Source organism: Pseudophryne corroboree, chromosome 8 (genome assembly GCF_028390025.1).
Source record: "Pseudophryne corroboree isolate aPseCor3 chromosome 8, aPseCor3.hap2, whole genome shotgun sequence".
Taxonomy (NCBI): Eukaryota; Metazoa; Chordata; class Amphibia; order Anura; family Myobatrachidae; genus Pseudophryne; species Pseudophryne corroboree.
The window spans coordinates 384905593-384932420 of record NC_086451.1 but is presented as its reverse complement, the minus strand read 5'-3'; the positions used below and the strand labels follow the sequence as shown (position 1 = coordinate 384932420).

Here is a 26828-nt window from a genome sequence, read left to right as displayed (position 1 = left end):
TTCCTGAATCTGAGAAATTAAATGAGGTGTGTGATGATGCGTGGGTTTCCCCCCGATAACAACTGATAATTTCTAAAATGTTATTGGCATTATATCCTTTCCCGCCAGAGGTTAGGGTGCATTGGGAAACACCCCCTAGGGTGGATAAAGCGCTCACACGCTTGTAAGGGCTCTACCCTCTCCTGAGATGGCCGCCCTTAAGGATCCTGCTGATAGAAAGCAGGAGGGTATCCTAAAATGTATTTACACACATACTGGTGTTATACTGCGACCAGCAATCGCCTCAGCCTGGATGTGCAGTGCTGGGTTGGCGTGGTCGGATTCCCTGACTGAAAATATTGATACCCTAGATAGGGACAGTATATTATTGCCTATAGAGCATTTAAAAGATGCATTTCTATATATGCGTGATGCACAGCGGAATATTTGCCGACTGGCATCAAGTCTAAGTGCGTTGTCCATTTCTACCAGTAGAGGGTTATGGACACGACAGTGGTCAGGTGATGCGGATTTCAAACGGCATTTGGAAGTATTGCCTTATTAAGGAGAGGAGTTATTTGGGGTCGGTCTTTCAGACCTGGTGGCCACGGCAACAGCTGGGAAATCCACGTTTGTACCCCAGGTCGCCTCTCAACATGAGAAGACGCCGTATTATCAGGCGCAGTCTTTTCGTGGACAAGCGGGCAAAAGGTTCCTCATTTCTGCCCCGTGACAGAGGGAGAGGAAAAAGGCTGCAGAAATCAGCCAGTTCCCAGGAACAGAAACCCTTTCCCGCCTCTGCCAAGCCCTCAGTATGATGCTGGGGCTTTACAAGCAGAATCAGGCACGGTGGGGGGCCCGTCTCAATGAATTTCAGCGCGCAGTGGGCTCACTCGCAAGTAGACCCCTGGATCCTTCAGGTGATATCTCAGGGGTACAAATTGGAATTCGAGACGTCTCCCCCTCGCCGTTTCCTAAAGTCGGCTTTACCGATGTCTCCTTCTGACAGGGAGACAGTTTTGGAAGCCATTCACAAGCTGTATTCCCAGCAGGTGATAATCAAGGTACCCCTCCTGCAACAGGGAACGGGGTATTATTCCACACTGTTGTGGTACCGAAGCCGGACGGCTCGGTGAGACCGATTCTAAATCTAAAATCTTTGAACACTTACATACAGAGGTTCAAATTCAAGATTGAGTCACTCAGAGCAGTGATTGCGAACCTGGAAGAAGGGGACTACATGATGTCTCGGGACATCAAGGATGCTTACCTTCATGTCCAAATTTACCCTTCTCACCAAGGGTTCCTCAGGTTTATGGTACAGAACTGTCACTATCAGTTCAGACGCTGCCGTATGGATGGTCCACGGCACCCCGGGTCTTTACCAAGGTAATGGCCGAAATGATGATATTCCTTCGAAGGAAGGGAATTTTAGTTATCCCTTACTTGGACGATTCCCTGATAAGGGTAAGATCCAGGGAACAGTTGGAGGTCGGTGTAGCACTATCTCAGGTAGTGTTGCGGCAGCACGATTGGATTCTCAATATTCCAAAATCGCAGCTGGTTCCGACGACTCGTCTTCTGTTCCTAGGGATGATCCTGGACACAGTCCAGAAAAAGGTGTTTCTCCCGGAGGAGAAAGCCAGGGAGTTATCCGAGCTAGTCAGGAACCTCCTAAAACCGAGCCAAGTCTCAGTGCATCAATGCACAAGGGTTCTGGGTAAAATGGTGGCTTCCTACGAAGCAATCCCATTCGGCAGATTCCACGCAAGAACTTTCCAGTGGGACCTGCTGGACAAATGGTCCGGGTCGCATCTTCAGATGCATCAGCGGATAACCCTGTCACCAAGAACAAGGGTGTCCCTCCTGTGGTGGTTGCAGAGTGCTCATCTTCTAGAGGGCCGCAGATTCGGCATTCAGGACTGGGTCCTGGTGGCCACGGATGCCAGCCTGCGAGGCTGGGGAGCAGTCACACAGGGAAGGAATTTCCAGGGCTTATGGTCAAGCCTGGAGACATCACTTCACATAAATATCCTGAAGCTAAGGGCCATTTACAATGCTCTAAGCTTAGCAAGACCTCTGCTTCAAGGTCAGCCGGTGTTGATCCAGTCGGACAACATCACGGCAGTCACCCACGTAAACAGACAGGGTGGCACAAGAAGCAGGAGGGCAATGGCAGAAGCTGCAAGGATTCTTTGCTGGGCGGAAAATCATGTGATAGCACTGTCAGCAATTCCGGGAGTGGACAACTGGGAAGCAGACTTCCTCAGCAGACACGACCTCCACCCGGGAGAGTGGGGACTTCACCCAGAAATCTTCCACATGATTATAAACCGTTGGGAAAAACTCGACAGGTATTGCGCCAGGTCAAGGGACCCTCAGGCAATAGCTGTAGACGCTCTGGTAACACCGTGGGTGTACCAGTCAGTGTATGTGTTCCCTCATCTGCCTCTCATACCCAAGGTACTGAGATTGATAAGATGGAGAGGAGTAAGCACTATATTCGTGGCTCCGGATTGGCCAAGAAGGACTTGGTAACCGGAACTTCAAAAGATGCTCACGGAGGATCCGTGGCCTCTACCTCTAAGAAGGGACCTGCTTCAGCAAGGACCCTGTCTGTTCCAAGACTTACCGCGACTGCATTTGACGGCATGGCGGTTGAACGCCGGATCCTGAAGGAAAAAAGGCATTCCGGATGAGGTCATCCCTATCCTGATCAAAGCCAGGAAGGATGTAACCGCAAAACATTATCACCGCATTTGGCAAAAATATGTTGCGTGGTGCGAGGCCAGTAAGGCCCGACGGAGGAAATTCAACTGGGTCGATTCCTACATTTCCTGCAAACAGGAGTGTCTATGGGCCTGAAATTGGGGTCCATTAAGGTTCAAATCTCGGCCCTGTCAATTTTCTTCCAAAAAGAACTAGCTTCAGTCCCTGAAGTTCAGACGTTGTAAAAGGGGTACTGCGTATACAGCCTCCTTTTGTGCCTCCAGTGGCACCTTGGGATCTCAATGTAGTTTTTGGGTTCCAAAAAGTCACATTGGTTTGAACCACTTAAATCTGTGGAGTTAAAATATCTCACATGAAAAGTGGTCATGCTGTTGGCCCTGGCCTGGGCCAGGCGCGTGTCAGAATTGGCGGCTTTATCCTGTAAAAGCCCTTATCTGATTTTCCATTCGGACAGGGCGGAATTGAGGACTCGTCCTCAGTTTCTCCCTAAGGTGGTTTTCAGCGTTTCACCTGAACCAACCTATTGTGGTGCCTGCGGCTACTAGGGACTTGGAGGACTCCAAGTTGCTAGACGTTGTCAGGGCCCTGAAAATATATGTTTCCAGGACGGCTGGAGTCAGAAAATCTGACTCGCTGTTTATCCTGTATGCACCCAACAAGCTGGGTGCTCCTGCTTCTAAGCAGACTATTGCTCGTTGGAATTGTAGTACAATTCAGCTTGCACATTCTGTGGCAGGCCTGCCACAGCCAAAAATCTGTAAATGCCCGAACCACAAGGAAGATGGGCTCATCTTGGGCGGCTGCCCGAGGGGTCTCGGCTTTACAACTTTGCCGAGCAGCTACTTGGTCAGGAGCAAATACGTTTGTAAAATTCTACAAAATTGATACCCTGGCTGAGGAGGACCTGGAGTTCTCTCATTTGGTGCTGCAGAGTCATCCGCACTCTCCCGCCCGTTTGGGAGCTTTGGTATAATCCCCATGGTCCTTTCGGAGTTCCCAGCATCCACTAGGACGTCAGAGAAAATAATAAGAATTTACTTACCGATAATTCTATTTCTCGGAGTCCGTAGTGGATGCTGGGGTTCCTGAAAGGACCATGGGGAATAGCGGCTCCGCAGGAGACAGGGCACAAAAGTAAAGCTTTCCGATCAGGTGGTGTGCACTGGCTCCTCCCCCTATGACCCTCCTCCAAGCCAGTTAGGTACTGTGCCCGGACGAGCGTACACAATAAGGGAGGAATTTTGAATCCCGGGTAAGACTCATACCAGCCACACCAATCACACCGTACAACTTGTGATCTAAACCCAGTTAACAGTATGATAACAGCGGAGCCTCTGAAAGATGGCTCACAACAATAATAACCCGATTTTTGTAACTATGTACAAGTATTGCAGATAATCCGCACTTGGGATGGGCTCCCAGCATCCACTACGGACTCCGAGAAATAGAATTATCGGTAAGTAAATTCTTATTTTCTCTATCGTCCTAGTGGATGCTGGGGTTCCTGAAAGGACCATGGGGATTATACCAAAGCTCCCAAACGGGCGGGAGAGTGCGGATGACTCTGCAGCACCGAATGAGAGAACTCCAGGTCCTCCTTAGCCAGGGTATCAAATTTGTAGAATTTAGCAAACGTGTTTGCCCCTGACCAAGTAGCTGCTCGGCAAAGTTGTAAAGCCGAGACCCCTCGGGCAGCCGCCCAAGATGAGCCCACCTTCCTTGTGGAATGGGCATTTACATATTTTGGCTGTGGCAGGCCTGCCACAGAATGTGCAAGCTGAATTGTATTACACATCCAACTAGCAATAGTCTGCTTAGAAGCAAGAGCACCCAGTTTGTTGGGTGCATACAGGATAACAGCAAGTCAGTTTTCCTGACTCCAGCCGTCCTGGAACATATTTTCAGGGCCCTGACAACATCTAGCAACTTGGAGTCCTCCAAGTCCCTAGTAGGTGCAAGGCACCACAATAAGCTGGTTCAGGTGAAACACTGACACCACCTTAGGGAGAGAACTGGGGACGAGTCCGCAGCTCTGCCCTGTCCGAATGGACAAACAGATATGGGCTTTTTTGAGAAAAAACCACCAATTTGACACTCGCCTGGTCCAGGCCAGGGCCAAGAGCATGGTCACTTTTCATGTGAGATGCTTCAAATCCACAGATTTGACTGGTTTTAAACCAATGTGATTTGAGGAATCCCAGAACTACGTTGAGATCCCACAGTGCCACTGGAGGCACAAAAGGGGGTTGTATATGCAATACTCCCTTGACAAACTTCTGGACTTCAGGAACTGAAGCCAATTCTTTCTGGAAGAAAATCGACAGGGCCGAAATTTGAACCTTAATGGACCCCAATTTGAGGCCCATAGACACTCCTGTTTGCAGGAAATGCAGGAAACGACCGAGTTGAAATTTCTTTGTGGGGCCTTCCTGGCCTCACACCACGCAACATATTTTCGCCACATGTGGTGATAATGTTGTGCGGTCACCTCCTTTCTGGCTTTGACCAGGGTAGGAATGACCTCTTCCGGAATGCCTTTTTCCCTTAGGATCCGGCTTTCCACCGCCATGCCGACAAACGCAGCTGCGGTAAGTCTTGGAACAGACATGGTACTTGCTGAAGCAAGTCCCTTCTTAGCGGCAGAGGCCATAAGACCTCTGTAAGCATCTCTTGAAGTTCCGGGTACCAAGTCCTTCTTGGCCAATCCGGAGCCATGAGTATAGTTCTTACTCCTCTACGTCTTATAATTCTCAGCACCTTAGGTATGAGAAGCAGAGGAGGGAACACATACACCGACTGGTACACCCACGGTGTTACCAGAACGTCCACAGCTATTGCCTGAGGGTCTCTTGACCTGGCGCAATACCTGTCCCGTTTTTTGTTCAGACGGGACGCCATCATGTCCACCTTTGGTATTTCCCAACGGTTTACAATCATGTGGAAAAAACTTCCCGATGAAGTTTCCACTCTCCCGGGTGGAGGTCGTGCCTGCTGAGGAAGTCTGCTTCCCAGTTTCCATTCCCGGGATGAAACACTGCTGACAGTGCTATCACATGATTTTCCGCCCAGCGAAAAGTCCTTGCAGTTTTTGCCATTGCCCTCCTGCTTCTTGTGTCGCCCTGTCTGTTTACGTGAGCGACTGCCGTGATGTTTTTCCCACTGGATCAATACCGGCTGACCTTGAAGCAGAGGTCTTGCTAAGCTTAGAGCATTATACATTTACCCTTAGCTCCAGTATATTTATGTGGAGAAAAGTCTCCAGACTTGATCACACTCCCTGGAAATTTTTTCCTTGTGTGACTGCTCCCCAGCCTCTCGGGCTGGGCTCCGTGGTCACCAGCATCCAATCCTGAATGCCGAATCTGCGGCCCTCTAGAAGATGAGCACTCTATAACCACCACAGGAGAGACACCCTTGTCCTTGGATATAGGGTTATCCGCTGATGCATCTGAAGATGCGATCCGGACCATTTGTCCAGCAGATCCCACTGAAAAGTTCTTGCGTTAAATCTGCCGAATGGAATTGCTTCGTAGAAAGCCACCATTTTTACCAGGACCCTTGTGCAATGATGCACTGTTTTTAGGAGGTTCCTGACTAGCTCGGATAACTCCCTGGCTTTCTCTTCCGGGAGAAACACCTTTTTCTGGACTGTGTCCAGAATCATCCCTAGGCACAGCAGACGTGTCGTCGGGATCAGCTGCGATTTTGGAATATTTAGAATCCACCCGTGCTGTTGTAGCAGTATCCGAGATAGTGCTACTCCGACCTCCAACTGTTCCCTGGACTATGCCCTTATCAGGAGATCGTCCAAGTAAGGGATAATTAAGACGCCTTTTCTTCGAAGAAGAATCATCATTTCGGCCATTACCTTGGTAAAGACCCGGGGTGCCGTGGACAATCCAAACGGCAGCGTCTGAAACTGATAGTGACAGTTCTGCACCACGAACCTGAGGTACCCTTAGTGAGAAGGGCAAATTTGGGACATAGAGGTAAGCATCCCTGATGTCCCGGGACACTATATAGTCCCCTTCTTCCTGGTTCGTTATCACTGCTCTGAGTGACTCCATCTTGATTTGAACCTTTGTAAGTGTTCAAAAAAAATTTTTAGAATAAGTCTCACCTAGCCTTCTGGCTTCAGTACCACAATATAGTGTGGAATAATACCCCTTTTCTTGTAGTAGGAGGGGTAATTTAATTATCACCTGCTGGGAATACAGCTTGTGAATTTTTTCCCATACTGCCTCCTTGTCGGAGGGAGACCTTGGTAAAGCAGACTTCAGGAGCCTGCGAAGGGGAAACGTCTCGACATTCCAATCTGTACCCCTGGGATACTACTTGTAGGATCCAGGGGTCCTGTACGGTCTCAGCGCCATGCTGAGAACTTGTCAGAAGCGGTGGAACGCTTCTGTTCCTGGGAATGGGCTGCCTGCTGCAGTCTTCTTCCCTTTCCTCTATCCCTGGGCAGATATGATCTTATAGGGACGAAAGGACTGAGGCTGAAAAGACGGTGTCTTTTTCTGCAGAGATGTGACTTAGGGTAAAAACGGTGGATTTTCCAGCAGTTGCCGTGGCCACCAGGTCCGATGGACCGACCCCAAATAACTCCTCTTCCTTTATACGGCAATACACCTTTGTGCCGTTTGGAATCTGCATCACCTGACCACTGTCGTGTCCATAACATCTTCTGGCAGTTATGGACATCGCATTTACTCTTGATGCCAGAGTGCAAATATCCCTCTGTGCATCTCGCATATATAGAAATGCATCCTTTAAATGCTCTATAGTCAATAAAATACTGTCCCTGTCAAGGGTATCAATATTTTTAGTCAGGGAATCCGACCAAGCCACCCCAGCTCTGCACATCCAGGCTGAGGCGATCGCTGGTCGCAGTATAACACCAGTATGTGTGTATATACTTTTTATGATATTTTCCAGCCTCCTGTCAGCTGGTCCTTGAGGACGGCCCTATCTATAGACGGTACCGCCACTTGTTTTGATAAGCGTGTGAGCGCCTTATCCACCCTAAGGGGTGTTTCCCAACGCGCCCTAACTTCTGGCGGGAAAGGGTATACCGCCCATAATTTTCTATCGGGGGGAACCCACGCATCATCACACACTTTATTTAATTTATCTGATTCAGGAAAAACTATGGTAGTTTTTTCACATCCCACATAATACCCTCTTTTGTGGTACTTGTAGTATCAGAAATATGTAACACCTCCTTCATTGCCTTTAACGTGTGGCCCTAATAAGGAATACGTTTGTTTATTCACCGTCGACACTGGATTCAGTGTCCCTGTCTGTGTCTGTGTCGACCGACTAAAGTAAACGGGCGTTTTAAAACCCCTGACGGTGTTTTTGAGACGTCTGGACCGGTACTAATTGTTTGTCGGCCGTCTCATGTCGTCAACCGACCTTGCAGCGTGTTGACATTATCACGTAATTCCCTAAATAAGCCATCCATTCCGGTGTCGACTCCCTAGAGAGTGACATCACCATTACAGGCAATTGCTCCGCCTCCTCACCAACATCGTCCTCCTACATGTCGACACACACGTACCGACACACAGCACACACACAGGGAATGCTCTGATAGAGGACAGGACCCACTAGCCCTTTGGAGAGACAGAGGGAGAGTTTGCCAGCACACACCAAAAACGCTATAATTATATAGGGACAACCTTATATAAGTGTTTTCCCTTATAGCATCTTTTTTATATATTTCTAACGCCAAATTAGTGCCCCCCCTCTCTGTTTTAACCCTGTTTCTGTAGTGCAGTGCAGGGGAGAGCCTGGGAGCCTTCCCTCCAGCCTTTCTGTGAGGGAAAATGGCGCTGTGTGCTGAGGAGATAGGCCCCGCCCCTTTTTCGGCGGCCTCGTCTCCCGCTCTTAACGGATTCTGGCAGGGGTTAAATATCTCCATATTGCCTCCGGAGGCTATATGTGAGGTATTTTTAGCCAAAATAGGTATTCATTTGCCTCCCAGGGCGCCCCCCTCCCAGCGCCCTGCACCCTCAGTGACTGCCGTGTGAAGTGTGCTGAGAGGAAAATGGCGCACAGCTGCAGTGCTGTGCGCTACCTTTAGAAGACTGAGGAGTCTTCTGCCGCCGATTCTGGACCTCTTCTTACTTCAGCATCTGCAAGGGGGCCGGCGGCAAGGCTCCGGTGACCATCCAGGCTGTACCTGTGATCGTCCCTCTGGAGCTGATGTCCAGTAGCCAAGAAGCCAATCCATCCTGCACGCAGGTGAGTTCACTTCTTCTCCCCTAAGTCCCTCGTTGCAGTGATCCTGTTGCCAGCAGGACTCACTGTAAAATAAAAAACCTAAGCTAAACTTTTCTAAGCAGCTCTTTAGGAGAGCCACCTAGATTGCACCCTTCTCGGCCGGGCACAAAAATCTAACTGGCTTGGAGGAGGGTCATAGGGGGAGGAGCCAGTGCACACCACCTGATCGGAAAGCTTTACTTTTGTGCCCTGTCTCCTGCGGAGCCGCTATTCCCCATGGTCCTTTCAGGAACCCCAGCATCCACTAGGACGATAGAGAAAAGAATTTACTTACCGATAATTCTATTTCTCATAGTCCGTAGTGGATGCTGGGCGCCCATCCCAAGTGCGGATTGTCTGCAATACTTGTACATAGTTACAAAAATCGGGTTATTATTGTTGTGAGCCATCTTTTCAGAGGCTCCTCTGTTATCATGCTGTTAACTGGGTTCAGATCACAGGTTGTACGGTGTGATTGGTGTGGCTGGTATGAGTCTTACCCGGGATTCAAAATCCTTCCTTATTGTGTACGCTCGTCCGGGCACAGTATCCTAACTGAGGCTTGGAGGAGGGTCATAGGGGGAGGAGCCAGTGCACACCAGCTAGTCTTAAAGCTTTTACTTTTGTGCCCAGTCTCCTGCGGAGCCGCTATTCCCCATGGTCCTTTCGGAGTTCCCAGCATCCACTACGGACTATGAGAAATAGAATTATCGGTAAGTAAATTCTTATTTTATATGGCATGAAAATAAATAACTAGTAATCCAAGACCGAATCCTTAACAATAACAAACATACAATAATAATAATAATGCAAATCTTTTACACGTAATATGTTTCTCAGTAGGTAATATATTTACGAGTAATGCGTCTCGCAGTATATATAAAAAACCTTTAGATAAATAGTCTGTGTTTATGGAATAAACTTTTGAATCTTCCCTGGCCAGGCTTTTGGTGCACGCTAAGGGGCTGATTCTGAGATAGATGCAGCTGCACATCTGCACGCAGTGGCTGCGTCCATCTGGTCGGCGCATGCGCACTGGCTGTAGTGTGCCTGCGAACCTTACACTTTGTGGCCGCATCCTGGAAGGAGTGTGATTGACAGTGGCGGAAGTTGGGTGTGGGGTATCCCGAACAAGGACGGGTCATGATCATTATCGGGGTAGAGAGAGACAATTTAACACAGTATTATTCTCAAGGGGTTTGCTGGGTGTCGCCATAGTTTCTGGTATTGGAAGTGTTAACAGAATCTAGCACAATAGCAATAAGAACCAATATGATGCTGTCCCAGGTAATAGCCCACTGCTGCCTATTGAAGTAGGCACATTGGGGCAGATGTATTAAGCCAAACAGCTCCTAGCTGTCAATTTACATATTGGAGCTGATTGGCTGGTGCGTTATCACCTTGCATTTATCACTGCTTTATCACTTCTCCAGGCTTAATACATCTACATCCATAATATGAACAGATCTCTTTACACTGTATCAACAATGAAGCTGTGTCTTTCATTGTAACAGCTGAGGCTATAACTGGGGTGTGCTTTACATGGCAAGTAAGCGGTTATTTCAGGTCAACCCCAAAAGGCCGACATGTACAAGGTCGACATGGGAAAACAGTCTACATAAGTAACTAATATATCACATGCTGTCTTTCATGGCGGCACAGATGTTCCATTAATGACAGAAACAAAAATGTCAGGAGCTAATTGTCTGGTACTTTATCTCTCTCCACTTTATCACGCTTCAAGGCTTAGTATATCTGTTCCCCAGTGATTTCTGCTGCTCTGCAGTGCTGACCGACATGGGACTCCAGAGAGATAATTATTATAGTGAGTGCAGGAGCTGCAGTGTGGATGCCCTTGGCTTAAGTGCCTGAGTGCACTGTACACCCTGATCACCATTATATATGCTCCCATAACTTAAAGACACAGTTTAAATATAAGATATTTATAAACCAAATATAAATCAAGCATAATAATAATATTATTAATAATGGTTATTCTCTAATTAGTTTATTTTTTTGTTTCTAAATCTAAATCTATCCAGCCTCCAACCTCCCCTTCCAGCCATCCAGTCTCATTACTTTTTCTATGGTGTTATTCAATTATTAATATAAAAAATTTATAAACTTACTATAAGTATAAAAAATACATATAATAAAAAGTGTAAACAATTCTAAATAACCCTAAATCTATCCAGCCTCCCCTTCCAGCCAGCCAGTCTCACGCCTTTTACTCCCATGTTATTCTATTATGAATATAAAAAATGTATTAACTTACTATAAATATTAAGAAATACATGTGAAAAAGGGTAAAACATCGAAATAACTCTAAATCTATCGAGCCTCCAACCTCCCCTTCCAGCCAGCCAATCTCACACCTTTTTCTATAGTGTTATTCTATTAGATAAACTACTATTAACATACTATTACTTACTATATTAACTACCCTAAATCTATCTGTCCTCCAACCTCCCCCTAAAGCCGGCCAATCTCACACATTTCTCTATAGTGTTATTCTAGTAGATAAACTACTTTTAACGTACTATTACTTACTATATTAACTACCCTAAATCTATCCGGCCTCCAACCTCCCCTTCCAGCCGGCCAATCTCACACCTTTTGATATGGTGTTATTCTATTATGTCTATTAAAAATGTATTAACTTCCTATATAAATATAAAAAAATAAGAATTTACTTACCGATAATTCTATTTCTCGTAGTCCGTAGTGGATGCTGGGAACTCCGTAAGGACCATGGGGAATAGCGGCTCCGCAGGAGACAGGGCACATCTAAAGAAAGCTTTAGGATCACCTGGTGTGCACTGGCTCCTCCCCCTATGACCCTCCTCCAAGCCTCAGTTAGGATACTGTGCCCGGACGAGCGTACACAATAAGGAAGGATTTTGAATCCCGGGTAAGACTCATACCAGCCACACCAATCACACTGTACAACTTGTGATCTGAACCCAGTTAACAGCATGATAATAGAGAAGCCTCTCGAAAAGATGGCTCACTACAACAATAACCCGAATTTTTTGGTAACAATAATTATGTACCAGTATTGCAGACAATCCGCACTTGGGATGGGCGCCCAGCATCCACTACGGACTACGAGAAATAGAATTATCGGTAAGTAAATTCTTATTTTCTCTGACGTCCTAGTGGATGCTGGGAACTCCGTAAGGACCATGGGGATTATACCAAAGCTCCCAAACGGGCGGGAGAGTGCGGATGACTCTGCAGCCCCCAATGAGAGAACTCCCGGTCCTCCTCAGCCAGGGTATCAAATTTGTAGAATTTTACAAACGTATTTGCTCCTGACCAAGTAACTGCTCGGCAAAGTTGTAAAGCCGAGACCCCTCGGGCAGCTGCCCAAGATGAGCCCACCTTCCTTGTGGAGTGGGCATTTACAGATTTTTGGCTGTGGCAGGCCTGCCACAGAATGTGCAAGCTGAATTGTACTACAAATCCAACGAGCAATAGTCTGCTTAGAAGCAGGAGCACCCAGCTAGTTGGGTGCATAGAGGATAAACAGCGAGTCAGATTTCCTGACTCCAGCCGTCCTGGAAACATATATTTTCCGGGTCCTGACAACGTCTAGCAACTTGGAGTCCTCCAAGTCCCTAGTAGCCGCAGGCACCACAATAGGTTTGGTTCAGGTGAACGCTGAAACCACCTTAGGGAGAAACTGAGGACGAGTCCTCAATTCCGCCCTGTCCGAATGGAAAATCAGATAAGGGCTTTTACAGGATAAAGCCACCAATTCTGACACGCGCCTGGCCCAGGCCAGAGCCAACAGCATGACCACTTTTTCTGTGAGATATTTTAACTCCACAGATTTAAGTGTGTCAAACCAATGTGACTTTTGGAACCCAAAAACCACCTGGAGATCCCAAAAGTGCCACTAAAGGCACAAAAGGAGGCTGTATATGCAGTACCCCTTTTTCTGAACTTCAGGGACTGAAGCTAGTTCTTTTTTGGAAGAAAATTGACAGAGTCGAAATTTGAACCTTAATGGACCCCAATTTCAGGCCCATAGATACTCCTGTTTGCAGGAAATGTAGGAATCGACCCAGTTGAATTTCCTCCGTCGAGCCTTACTGGCTTCGCACCACGCAACATATTTTCGCCAAATGCGGTGATAATGTTTTGCGGTTACATCCTTCCTGGCTTTGATCAGGATAGGGATGACTTCATCCGGAATGCCTTTTTCCTTCAGGATCCGGCGTTCAACCGCCATGCCGTCAACGCAGCCGCGGTAAGTCTTGGAACAGACAAGGTCCTTGCTGGAGCAGGTCCCTTCTTAGAGGTAGAGGCTACGGATCCTCCGTGAGCATCTCTTGAAGTTCCGGTTACCAATTCCTTCTTGGCCAATCCGGAGCCACTAATATAGTGCTTACTCCTCTCCATCTTATCAATCTCAGTACCTTGGGTATGAGAGGCAGAGGAGGGAACCCATACACTGATTGGTACACCCACGGTGTTACCAGAGCATCTACAGCTATTGCCTGAGGGTCCCTTGACGTGGCGCAATACCTGTCGAGTTTTTCCCAACGGTTTATAATCATGTGGAAGACTTCTGGGTGAAGTCCTTACTCTCCCGGGTGGAGGTCGTGCTGAGGAAAACTGCTTCCCAGTTGTCCACTCCCGGAATGCAAACTGCTGACAGTGCTATCACATGGTTTTTCGCCCCGCGAAGAATCCTTGCAGCTTCTGCCATTGCCCTCCTGCTTCTTGTGGCACCCTGTCTGTTTACGTGGGTGACTGCCGTAATGTTGTCCGACTGGATCAACACCGGCTGACCTTGAAGCAGAGGTCTTGCTAAGCTTAGAGCATTGTAAATGGCCCTTAGCTTCAGGACATTTATGTGAAGTGATGTCTCCAGGCTTGACCATAAGCCCTGGATATTCCTTCCCTGTGTGACTGCTCCCCAGCCTCGCAGGCTGGCATCCGTGGCCACCAGGACCCAGTCCCGCATGCCGAATCTGCGGCCCTCTAGAAGATGAGCACTCTGCAACCACCACAGGAGGGACACCCTTGTCCCTGGTGACAGGGTTATCCGCTGAAGCATCTGAAGATGCGACCCGGACCATTTGTCCAGTAGGTTCCACTGGAAAGTCTTGCGTGGAATCTGCCGATGGGATTGCTTCGTAGGAAGCCACCATTTTTACCCAGAACCCTTGTGCATTGATGCACTGAGACTTGGTTCGGTTTTAGGAGGTTCCTGACTAGCTCGGATAACTCCCTGGCTTTCTCCTCCGGGAGAAACACCTTCTTTCTGGACTGTGTCCAGGATCATCCCTAGGAACAGAAGACAAGTCGTCGGAACCAGCTGCGATTTTGGAATATTGAGAATCCAATCGTGCTGCCGCAACACTACCTGAGGTAGTGCTACACCGATCTCCAACTGTTCCCTGGATCTTACCCTTATCAGGGAATCGTCCAAGTAAAGGATAACTAAAATTCCCTTCCTTCGAAGGAATATCATCATTACGGTCATTACTTCAGTAAAGACCCGGGGTGCCGTGGACCATCCCTACGGCAGCGTCTGAACTGATAGAGACAGTTCTGTACCATAACCTGAGATACCCTTGGTGAGAAGGGTAAATTTTGACATGAAGGTAAGCATCCTTGATGTCCCGAGACATCATGTAGTCCCCTTCTTCCAGGTTTGCAATCACTGCTCTGAGTGACTCAATTTTGAATTTGAACCTCTGTATGTAAGTGTTCAAAGATTTTAGATTTTAAAATCGGTCTCACCGAGCCGTCTGGCTTCGGTACCACAATAGTGTGGAATAATACCCCGTTCCCTGTTGCAGGAGGGGTACCTTAATTATCACCTGCTGGGAATACAGCTTGTGAATGGCTTCCAAAACTGCCTCCCTGTCAGCGAGAGACGTCGGTAAAACAGACTTTTGGAAACTGCGAGGGGAATACGTCTCGAATTCCAATTTGTACCCCTGAAATATTACCTGAAGGATCCAGGGGTCTACTTGCGAGTGAGCCCACTGCGCACTGAAATTCATTGAGAACGGGCCCCCACCGTGCCTGAACTTGTAAAGCCCTAGCGTCATACTGAGAGCTTGGCAGAGGCGGAAAAGGGTTTCTGTTCCTGGGAACTGGCTGATCTCTGCAGCCATTTTCCTCTCCCTCTGTCACGAGCAGAAAAGAGGAACCCTTTTGTCCGCTTGCCAACCAGGACTGCGCCTGATAATACGGCGTCTTATTTTGAGAGGCGACCTGGGGTACATCTCCTTTTTTTTAAGGCAATACTTCCAAATGCCGTTTGGAATCCGCATCACCTGACCACTTTACTGGTATAATTGGACAACGCACTTATACTTGATGCCAGTCGGCAAATATTCCGCTGTGCATCATGCATATATAGAAATGCATCTTTTAATTGCTCTATAGGCAATAATATACTGTCCTTATCTAGGATATCAAATTTCCAGTCAGGGAATCCGACCACGCCAACCCAGCACTGCACATCCAGGCTGAGGCGATTGCTGGTCGCAGTATAACACCAGTATGTGTGTAAATACATTTTAGGATACCCTCCTGCTTTCTATCAGCAGGATCCCTAAGGGCGGCCATCTCAAGAGAGGGTAGAGCCCCTGTTCTTACAAGCGTGTGAGCGCCTTATCCCCCCTAGGGGGTGTTTCCCAACGCACCCTAACCTCTGGCGGGAAAAGGTATACTGCCAATAACTTTTTAGAAATTATCAATTGTTATCGGGGGGAAACCCACGCATCATCACACACCTCATTTTATTTCTCAGATTCAGGAAAACTACAGGAAGTTTTTCCTCACCAAACATAATACCCCTTTTTTTGGTGGTATTTATATTATCAGAAGAGTGTAAACTTTTTCCATTGCCTCAATCATGCAATGTGTGGCCCTATTGGAAATCACGGTTGTCTCTTCACCGTCGACACAGGAGTCAGTATCCCTGTCGGCGTCTGTATCTGAGGTAACGGGCGCTTTAGAGCCCCTGTATGAGACGTCTGGACATGCACAAGCTGAGTAGCCGGCTGTCTCATGTCAACCACTGTCTTTTATACAAAGCTGACACTGTCACGCAATTTCAACAGTACATCCACTCAGGTGTCGACCCCCCAGGGGGTGACAACACTATTACAGACACTCTACTCCGTCTCCTCATCATTTTTCTCCTCATACATGTCGACACAAACGTACCGACACACAGCACACACACAGGGAATGCTCTGATAGAGGACAGGACCCCACTAGCCCTTTGGGGAGACAGAGGGAGAGTTTGCCAGCACACACCAGAGCGCTATATATATACAGGGATAACCTTATATAAGTGTTTTTCCCTTTATAGCTGCTGTATTGTTTATACTGCGCCTAATTTGTGCCCCCCTCTCTTTTTTAACCCCTTTCTGTAGTGTAGTGACTGCAGGGGAGAGCCAGGGAGCTTCCCTCCAATGGAGCTGTGAGGGAAAATGGCGCCAGTGTGCTGAGGAGATAGGCTCCGCCCCTTTCTCGGCGTCCTTATCATCCGTTTTCTTGTATGTTTTGGCAGGGGTTAAATGCATCCATATAGCCCAGGAGTTATATGTGATGCATTTATTTTAGCCATAAAAGGTTTTCTATCGATTTATTGCGTCTCAGGGCGCTGCCCCCCCAGCTCCCTGCACCCTCAGTGACCGGAGTGTGAAGTGTGCTGAGAGCAATGGCGCACAGCTGCGGTGCTGTGCGCCTACCTTTATCTGAAGACAGGAAAGTCTTCTGCCGCCGATTTTTCCGGACCTCTTCGCTCTTCTGGCTCTGTAAGGGGGCCGGCGGCGTGGCTCCGGTGACCCATCCAGGCTGAACCTGTGATCGTCCCTCTGGAGCTAATGTCCAGTAGCCTAAGAAGCCCAATCCACTCTGCACGCAGGTGAGTTCGCTTCTTCTCCCCTTAGTCCCTCGATGCAGTGAGCCTGTTGCCAGCAGGTCTCACTGAAAATAATAAACCTAACTAAAACTTTCACAAAGAGCTCAGGAGAGCCCCTAGTGTGCACCCTTCTCGTCGGGCACAGAAAATCTAACTAAGGCTTGGAGGAGGGTCATAGGGGGAGGAGCCAGTGCACACCAGGTGATCCTAAAGCTTTCTTTAGATGTGCCCTGTCTCCTGCGGAGCCGCTATTCCCCATGGTCCTTACGGAGTTCCCAGCATCCACTAGGACGTCAGAGAAATTACATGAGAAAAAGGGTAAAAAAAAATCTAAATAACCCTAAATCTATCCGGCCTCCAACCTTCCCTTCCAGCCGGCCAATCTCACACCTTATTCTATTATATAAACTACTATTAAGTTACTATTACTTACTATATTAACTACCCTAAATCTGTCCGGCCTCCAACCTCCCCTTCCAGCCGGCCAGTCTCATACTTTTTTCTACTTTGTTATTCTTTTATATAAAATACTATTAACTTACTATTACTATATTAACTACCCTAAATCTATCCGGTCTCTAACCTCACCTTCCAGCCGGCCAATCTCACACCTTTTACTATGGTGTTATTCTATTATATAAACTATTAACTTACTATTACTTACTATATTAACTACCCTAAATCTATCCAGCCTTAAACCTCCCCTTCCATCCGGCCAATCTCACACCTTTTTCTATGGTGTTATTCTATTATATAAACTACTATTAATTTACTAATACATACTATATTAACTACCCTACATCTATCCGGCCTCCAACCTCCCCTTCCAGCCAGCCAATCTCGCACCTTTTTGTATGGTGTTATTCTATTATATAAACTAATATTAACTTATTTTCTCTGACGTCCTAGTGGATGCTGGGAACTCCGTAAGGACCATGGGGAATAGCGGCTCCGCAGGAGACTGGGCACATCTAAAGAAAGCTTTAGGATCACCTGGTGTGCACTGGCTCCTCCCCCTATGACCCTCCTCCAAGCCTCAGTTAGATTTCTGTGCCCGACGAGAAGGGTGCACACTAGGGGCTCTCCTGAGCTCTTTGTGAAAGTTTTAGTTTAGGTTTATTATTTTCAGTGAGACCTGCTGGCAACAGGCTCACTGCATCGAGGGACTAAGGGGAGAAGAAGCGAACTCACCTGCGTGCAGAGTGGATTGGGCTTCTTAGGCTACTGGACATTAGCTCCAGAGGGACGATCACAGGTTCAGCCTGGATGGGTCACCGGAGCCGCGCCGCCGTCCCCCTTACAAAGCCAGAAGAGCGAAGAGGTCCGGAAAAATCGGCGGCAGAAGACGATCCTGTCTTCAGATAAGGTAGCGCACAGCACCGCAGCTGTGCGCCATTGCTCTCAGCACACTTCACACTCCGGTCACTGAGGGTGCAGGGCGCTGGGGGGGGCAGCGCCCTGAGACGCAATAAATCGATAAAAAAACCTTATATGGCTAAAATAAATGCATCACATATAACTCCTGGGCTATATGGATGCATTTAACCCCTGCCAAAACATACAGAAAAAGGATGATAAGGACGCCGAGAAAGGGGCGGAGCCTATCTCCTCAGCACACTGGCGCCATTTTCCCTCACAGCTCAGTTGGAGGGAAGCTCCCTGGCTCTCCCCTGCAGTCACTACACTACAGAAAGGGGTTAAAAAAGAGAGGGGGGCACAAATTAGGCGCAGTATATAACAATACAGCAGCTATAAAGGGAAAAACACTTATATAAGGTTATCCCTGTATATATATAGCGCTCTGGTGTGTGCTGGCAAACTCTCCCTCTGTCTCCCCAAAGGGCTAGTGGGGTCCTGTCCTCTATCAGAGCATTCCCTGTGTGTGTGCTGTGTGTCGGTACGTTGGTGTCGACATGTATGAGGAGAAAAATGATGAGGGGACGGAGTAGAGTGTCTGAAATAGTGTTGTCACCCCCTAGGGGGTCGACACCTGAGTGGATGTACTGTTGAAATTGCGTGACAGTGTCAGCTTTGTATAAAAGACAGTGGTTGACATGAGACAGCCGGCTACTCAGCTTGTGCATGTCCAGACGTCTCATACAGGGGCCCTAAAGCGCCCGTTACCTCAGATACAGACGCCGACAGGGGTACTGACTCCTGTGTCGACGGTGAAGAGACAACCGTGATTTCCAATAGGGCCACACATTGCATGATTGAGGCAATGGAAAAAGTTTACACTTTTCTGATAATATGAATACCACCAAAAAAAGGGGTATTATGTTTGGTGAGGAAAAACTTCCTGTAGTTTTCCTGAATCTGAAAAATAAAATGAGGTGTGTGATGATGCGTGGGTTTCCCCCCGATAACAATTGATATTTTCTAAAAAGTTATTGGCAGTATACCTTTTCCCGCCAGAGGTTAGGGTGCGTTGGGAAACACCCCCTAGGGTGGATAAAGCGCTCACACGCTTGTAAAAACAAGGGCTCTACCCTCTCCTGAGATGGCCGCCCTTAAGGATCCTGCTGATAGAAAGCTGGAGCGTATCCTAAAATGTATTTACACACATACTGGTGTTATACTGCGACCAGCAATCGCCTCAGCCTGGATGTGCAGTGCTGGGTTGGCGTGGTCGGATTCCCTGACTGGAAATATGATATCCTAGATAAGGACAGTATATTATTGCCTATAGAGCAATTAAAAGATGCATTTCTATATATGCAGGATGCACAGCGGAATATTTGCCGACTGGCATCAAGTATAAGTGCGTTGTCCAATTATTCCAGTAAAGTGGTCAGGTGATGCGGATTCCAAACGGCATTTGGAAGTATTGCCTTAAAAGAGGGGATGTACCCCAGGTCGCCTCTCAAAATAAGACGCCGTATTATCAGGCGCAGTCCTGGTTGGCAAGCGGACAAAAGGGTTCCTCTTTTCTGCTCGTGACAGAGGGAGAGGAAAATGGCTGCAGAGATCAGCCAGTTCCAAGGAACAGAAACCCTTTTCCGCCGCTGCCAAGCCCTCAGTATGACGCTAGGGCTTTACAAGTTCAGGCACGGTGGGGTCCCGTTCTCAATGAATTTCAGTGCGCAGTGGGCTCACTCGCAAGTAGACCCCTGGATCCTTCAGATAATATTTCAGGGGTACAAATTGGAATTCGAGACGTATTCCCCTCGCCATTTCCAAAAGTCTGTTTTACCGACGTCTCTCGCTGACAGGGAGGCAGTTTTGGAAGCCATTCACAAGCTGTATTCCCAGCAGGTGATAATCAAGGTACCCCTCCTGCAACAGGGAACGGGGTATTATTCCACACTATTGTGGTACCGAAGCCAGACGGCTGGGTGAGACCGATTTTAAAATCTAAAATCTAAAATCTTTGAACACTTGCATACAGAGGTTCAAATTCAAAATTGAGTCACTCAGAGCAGTGATTGCAAACCTGGAAGAAGGGGACTACATGATGTCTCAGGACATCAAGGAGGCTTACCTTCATGTCAAAATTTACCCTTCTCACCAAGGGTATTTCAGGTTATGGTACAGAACTGTATCAGTTCGGACGCTGCCGTAGGGATGGTCCACGGCACCCCGGGTCTTTACTGAAGTAATGACCGAAATGATGATATTCCTTCGAAGGAAGGGAATTTTAGTTATCCTTTACTTGGACGATTCCCTGATAAGGGTAAGATCCAGGGAACAGTTGGAGATCGGTGTAGCACTATATCAGGTAGTGTTGCGGCAGCACGATTGGATTTTCAATATTCCAAAATCGCAGCTGGTTCCGACGACTTGTCTTCTGTTCCTAGGGATGATTCTGGACATAGGCCCTCATTCCGAGTTGATCGGTCGCAAGGCGAATTTAGCAGAGTTACACACGCTAAGCCGCCGCCTACTGGGAGTGAATCTTAGCTTCTTAAAATTGCGACCGATGTATTCGCAATATTGCGATTACTAACTACTTAGCAGTTTCAGAGTAGCTCCAGACTTACTCTGCCTGTGCGATCAGTTCAGTGCTTGTCGTTCCTGGTTGACGTCACAAACACACCCAGCGTTCGCCCAGGCACTCCCACCGTTTCTCCGGCCACTCCTGCGTTTTTTCCGGAAACGGTAGCGTTTTCAGCCACACGCCCCTGAAACGCCGTGTTTCCGCCCAGTAACACCCATTTCCTGTCAATCACATTACGATCGCCGGAGCGAAGAAAAAGCCGTGAGTAAAAATACTTTCTTCATAGTAAAGTTACTTGGCGCAGTCGCAGTGCGAACTTTGCGCATGCGTACTAAGCGGATTTTCACTGCGATGCGATGAAAAAGAACGAGCGAACAACTCGGAATGAGGGCCATAGTCCAGATAGAAGGTGCTTCTCCCGGAGGAGAAAGCCAGGGAGTTATCCGAGCTAGTCAGGAACCTCCTAAAACCGAACCAAGTCTCAGTGCATCAATGCACAAGGGTTCTGGGTAAAAATGGTGGCTTCCTACGAAGCAATCCCATTCGGCAGATTCCACGCACAGTGGAACCTTCTGGACAAATGGTCCGGGTCGCATCTTCAGATGCTTCAGCGGATAACCCTGTCACCAGGGACAAGGGTATCCCTCCTGTGGTGGTTGCAGAGTGCTCATCTTCTAGAGGGCCGCAGATTCGGCATGCGGGACTGGGTCCTGGTGGCCACGGATGCCAGCCTGCGAGGCTGGGGAGCAGTCACACAGGGAAGGAATTTCCAGGGCTTATGGTCAAGCCTGGAGACATCTCTTCATATAAACATTCTGGAACTAAGGGCCATTTACAATGCCCTAAGTCAAGCGAAACCCCTGCTTCAGGGTCAGGCGGTATTGATCCAATCGGACAACATCACGTCAGTCGCCCACGTAAACAGACAGGGCGGCACGAGAAGCAGGAGGGCAAGGGCAGAAGCTGCAAGGATTTTCGCTGGGCGGAAAATCATGTGATAGCACTGTCAGCAGTGTTCATTCCGGGAGTGGACAACTGGGAAGCAGACTTCCTCAGCAGACACGACCTTCACCCGGGAGAGTGGGGACTTCACCCAGAAGTCTTCCACCTGATTGTAAACCGTTGGGAAAAACAAAAGGTGGACATAATGGCGTCCCGTCTAAACAAAAAACTAGACAGATATTGCGCCAGGTCAAGGGACCCTCAGGCAATAGCGGTGGACGCTCTGGTAACACCGTGGGTGTACCAGTCAGTGTATGTGTTCCCTCCTCTGCCCCTCATACCAAAAGTACTGAGAATCATAAGAAGGAGAGGAGTAAGAACTATACTCGTGGTTCCGGATTGGCCAAGAAGGACTTGGTATCCGGAACTTCAAGAGATGCTCACGGACGAACCGTGGCCTCTACCTCTAAGAAAGGACCTGCTCCAGCAAGGGCCTTGTCTGTTCCAAGACTTACCGCGGCTGCGTTTGACGGCATGGCGTTTGAACGCCGGATCCTGAAGATCCCTACCCTGGTCAAGGCCAGGAAAGACGTAACCGCAAAACATTATCACCGCATTTGGCGAAAATATGTTGCGTGGGGTGAGGCCAAGAAGGCCCCTACAGAGGAATTTCAACTGGGTCGTTTCCTCCATTTCCTACAAACAGGACTGTCTATGGGCCTAAAATTAGGGTCCATTAAGGTTCAAATTTCGGCCCTGTCGATTTTCTTCCGAAAAGAACTGGCTTCAGTGCCTGAAGTTCAGACATTTGTAAAAGGGGTACTGCATATACAGTCTCCTTTTGTGCCTCCAGTGGCACCTTGGGGATCTCAATGTTGTGTTGAGTTTCCTAAAGTCACATTGGTTTGAACCACTCACCACTGTGGACTTAAAAAATCTCACATGGAAGTGACGAGTTAGCCCTGGTTTCAACCAGGCGGGTGTCAGAATTGGCGGCTTTATCATATAAAAGCCCTTACTTAATATCTCATTCTGAAAGGGCAGAATTGAGGACTCGTCCTCAAATTTTCTACCTAAGGTGGTTTCTGCATTTCACATGAACCAACCTATTGTGGTACCTGCGGCTACTAAGGACTTGGAGGATTCCAAGTTGCTTGACGTGGTCAGGACCCTGAAAATACATGTTTCCAGGACGGCTGGAGTAAGAAAATCTGACTCGCTGTTTATCCTGTATGCATCCAACAAACTGGGTGCTCCTGCTTCTAAGCAGACGATTGCTCGTTGGATTTGTAGTACAATTCAGCTTGCACATTCTGTGGCAGGCCTGCCACAGCCAAAAATCTTAAAATGCCCACTCCACAAGGAAGGTGGGCTCATCTTGGGCAGCTGCCCGAGGGGTCTCGGCTTTACAACTTTGCCGAGCAGTTACTTGGTCAGGAGCAAATACGTTTGTAAAATTCTACAAATTTGATATCTTGGCTGAGGAGGACCTGGAGTTCTCTCATTCGGTGCTGCAGAGTCATCCGCACTCTCCCGCCCGTTTGGGAGCTTTGGTATAATCCCCATGGTCCTTACGGAGTTCCCAGCATCCACTAGGACGTCAGAGAAAATAAGAATTTACTTACCGATAATTCTATTTCTCGTAGTCCGTAGTGGATGCTGGGCGCCCATCCCAAGTGCGGATTGTCTGCAATACTGGTACATAATTATTGTTACCAAAAAATTCGGGTTATTGTTGTAGTGAGCCATCTTTTCTAGAGGCTCCTCTATTATCATGCTGTTAACTGGGTTCAGATCACAAGTTGTACAGTGTGATTGGTGTGGCTGGTATGAGTCTTACCCGGGATTCAAAATCCTTCCTTATAGTGTACGCTCGTCCGGGCACAGTATCCTAACTGAGGCTTGGAGGAGGGTCATAGGGGGAGGAGCCAGTGCACACCAGGTGATCCTAAAGCTTTCTTTAGATGTGCCCAGTCTCCTGCGGAGCCGCTATTCCCCATGGTCCTTACGGAGTTCCCAGCATCCACTACGGACTACGAGAAATAGAATTATCGGTAAGTAAATTCTTATTATTACTTACTATATTAACTACCTACCTACTGCAATGAATACAAACTTTATGTTAATATTAAAATACAAAATCTAAAGGTACAATGTAAACATTTTTTTATCTCTAACAAGGCTTTTTAAATATAGAAATTACTATATTAACTACCTACCTAATGCTATAAGTACAAACTTTATGTAAATATTAAAATACAAAATCTAAAGGTAAAACATTTTAAAAAACAAAAACATTTATCTCTAACAATGCTTTTTAGATATAAAACACAAATTTATAAAGAATTTGAAACTGTCCCAACCCACCCGGTATGACCACCTAAAGTTTAAACCATACAAACCTAATAAAAAAAGACATACAAAGTAGCGCGGAACTTTGAGACAAAACCCAGAGCTCAGTCTTCTGATCTCCTCTTCCACCTTCTTCTGCTGGGCTCATCATCTTCATTCTCATTAATTTGATGCAGTCTTCCATTTTAGTAACCGGCAGTGCGGTGGCCTCAGTTGACATCTTTATAGGCCAGTTGCTTTTGGGAGGTTTCTCCAGGTTAGAGATGAGCGCCGGAAATTTTTCGGGTTTTGTGTTTTGGTTTTGGGTTCGGTTCCGCGGCCGTGTTTTGGGTTCGACCGCGTTTTGGCAAAACCTCACCGAATTTTTTTTGTCGGATTCGGGTGTGTTTTGGATTCGGGTGTTTTTTTCAAAAAACCCTAAAAAACAGCTTAAATCATAGAATTTGGGGGTAATTTTGATCCCAAAGTATTATTAACCTCAAAAAACATAATTTACACTCATTTTCAGCCTATTCTGAACACATCACACCTCACAATATTATTTTTAGTCCTAAAATTTGCACCGAGGTCGCTGTGTGAGTAAGATAAGCGACCCTAGTGGCCGACACAAACACCGGGCCCATCTAGGAGTGGCACTGCAGTGTCACGCAGGATGTCCCTTCCAAAAAACCCTCCCCAAACAGCACATGACGCAAAGAAAAAAAGAGGCGCAATGAGGTAGCTGACTGTGTGAGAAAGATAAGCGACCCTAGTGGCCGACACAAACACCGGGCCCATCTAGGAGTGGCACTGCAGTGTCACGCAGGATGTCCCTTCCAAAAAACCCTCCCCAAACAGCACATGACGCAAAGAAAAAAAGAGGCGCAATGAGGTAGCTGTGTGAGAAAGATAAGCGACCCTAGTGGCCGACACAAACACCGGGCCCATCTAGGAGTGGCACTGCAGTGTCACGCAGGATGTCCCTTCCAAAAAACCCTCCCCAAACAGCACATGACGCAAAGAAAAAAAGAGGCGCAATGAGGTAGCTGTGTGAGTAAGATTAGCGACCCTAGTGGCCGACACAAACACCGGGCCCATCTAGGAGTGGCACTGCAGTGTCACGCAGGATGTCCCTTCCAAAAAACCCTCCCCAATCAGCACATGATGCAAAGAAAAAGAAAAGAAAAAAGAGGTGCAAGATGGAATTATCCTTGGGCCCTCCCACCCACCCTTATGTTGTATAAACAAAACAGGACATGCACACTTTAACCAACCCATCATTTCAGTGACAGGGTCTGCCACACGACTGTGACTGATATGACGGGTTGGTTTGGACCCCCCCCAAAAAAGAAGCAATTAATCTCTCCTTGCACAAACTGGCTCTACAGAGGCAAGATGTCCACCTCATCTTCACCCTCCGATATATCACCGTGTACATCCCCCTCCTCACAGATTATCAATTCGTCCCCACTGGAATCCACCATCTCAGCTCCCTGTGTACTTTGTGGAGGCAATTGCTGCTGGTCAATGTCTCCACGGAGGAATTGATTATAATTCATTTTAATGAACATCATCTTCTCCACATTTTCTGGATGTAACCTCGTACGCCGATTGCTGACAAGGTGAGCGGCGGCACTAAACACTCTTTCGGAGTACACACTTGTGGGAGGGCAACTTAGGTAGAATAAAGCCAGTTTGTGCAAGGGCCTCCAAATTGCCTCTTTTTCCTGCCAGTATAAGTACGGACTGTGTGACGTGCCTACTTGGATGCGGTCACTCATATAATCCTCCACCATTCTATCAATGTTGAGAGAATCATATGCAGTGACAGTAGACGACATGTCCGTAATCGTTGTCAGGTCCTTCAGTCCGGACCAGATGTCAGCATCAGCAGTCGCTCCAGACTGCCCTGCATCACCGCCAGCGGGTGGGCTCGGAATTCTGAGCCTTTTCCTCGCACCCCCAGTTGCGGGAGAATGTGAAGGAGGAGATGTTGACAGGTCGCGTTCCGCTTGACTTGACAATTTTGTCACCAGCAGGTCTTTCAACCCCAGCAGACCTGTGTCTGCCGGAAAGAGAGATCCAAGGTAGGCTTTAAATCTAGGATCGAGCACGGTGGCCAAAATGTAGTGCTCTGATTTCAACAGATTGACCACCCGTGAATCCTTGTTAAGCGAATTAAGGGCTGCATCCACAAGTCCCACATGCCTAGCGGAATCGCTCCGTGTTAGCTCCTTCTTCAATGCCTCCAGCTTCTTCTGCAAAAGCCTGATGAGGGGAATGACCTGACTCAGGCTGGCAGTGTCTGAACTGACTTCACGTGTGGCAAGTTCAAAGGGCATCAGAACCTTGCACAACGTTGAAATCATTCTCCACTGCACTTGAGACAGGTGCATTCCATCTCCTATATCGTGCTCAATTGTATAGGCTTGAATGGCCTTTTGCTGCTCCTCCAACCTCTGAAGCATATAGAGGGTTGAATTCCACCTCGTTACCACTTCTTGCTTCAGATGATGGCAGGGCAGGTTCAGTAGTTTTTGGTGGTGCTCCAGTCTTCTGTACGTGGTGCCTGTACGCCGAAAGTGTCCCGCAATTTTTCTGGCCACCGACAGCATCTCTTGCACGCCCCTGTCGTTTTTTAAAAAATTCTGCACCACCAAATTCAAGGTATGTGCAAAACATGGGACGTGCTGGAATTTGCCCATATTTAATGCACACACAATATTGCTGGCGTTGTCCGATGCC

At 47.7% G+C, this 26828-nt stretch overlaps 1 protein-coding gene across 1 annotated transcript in view; it reads left to right on the top strand.

Moving 5' to 3' along the window:
- LOC134949205 (HHIP-like protein 1) overlaps positions 1-26828 on the top strand; it is a 104744-nt gene that overhangs the window by 33266 nt on the left and 44650 nt on the right. The gene's annotated exons all lie outside the window — the stretch shown is intronic.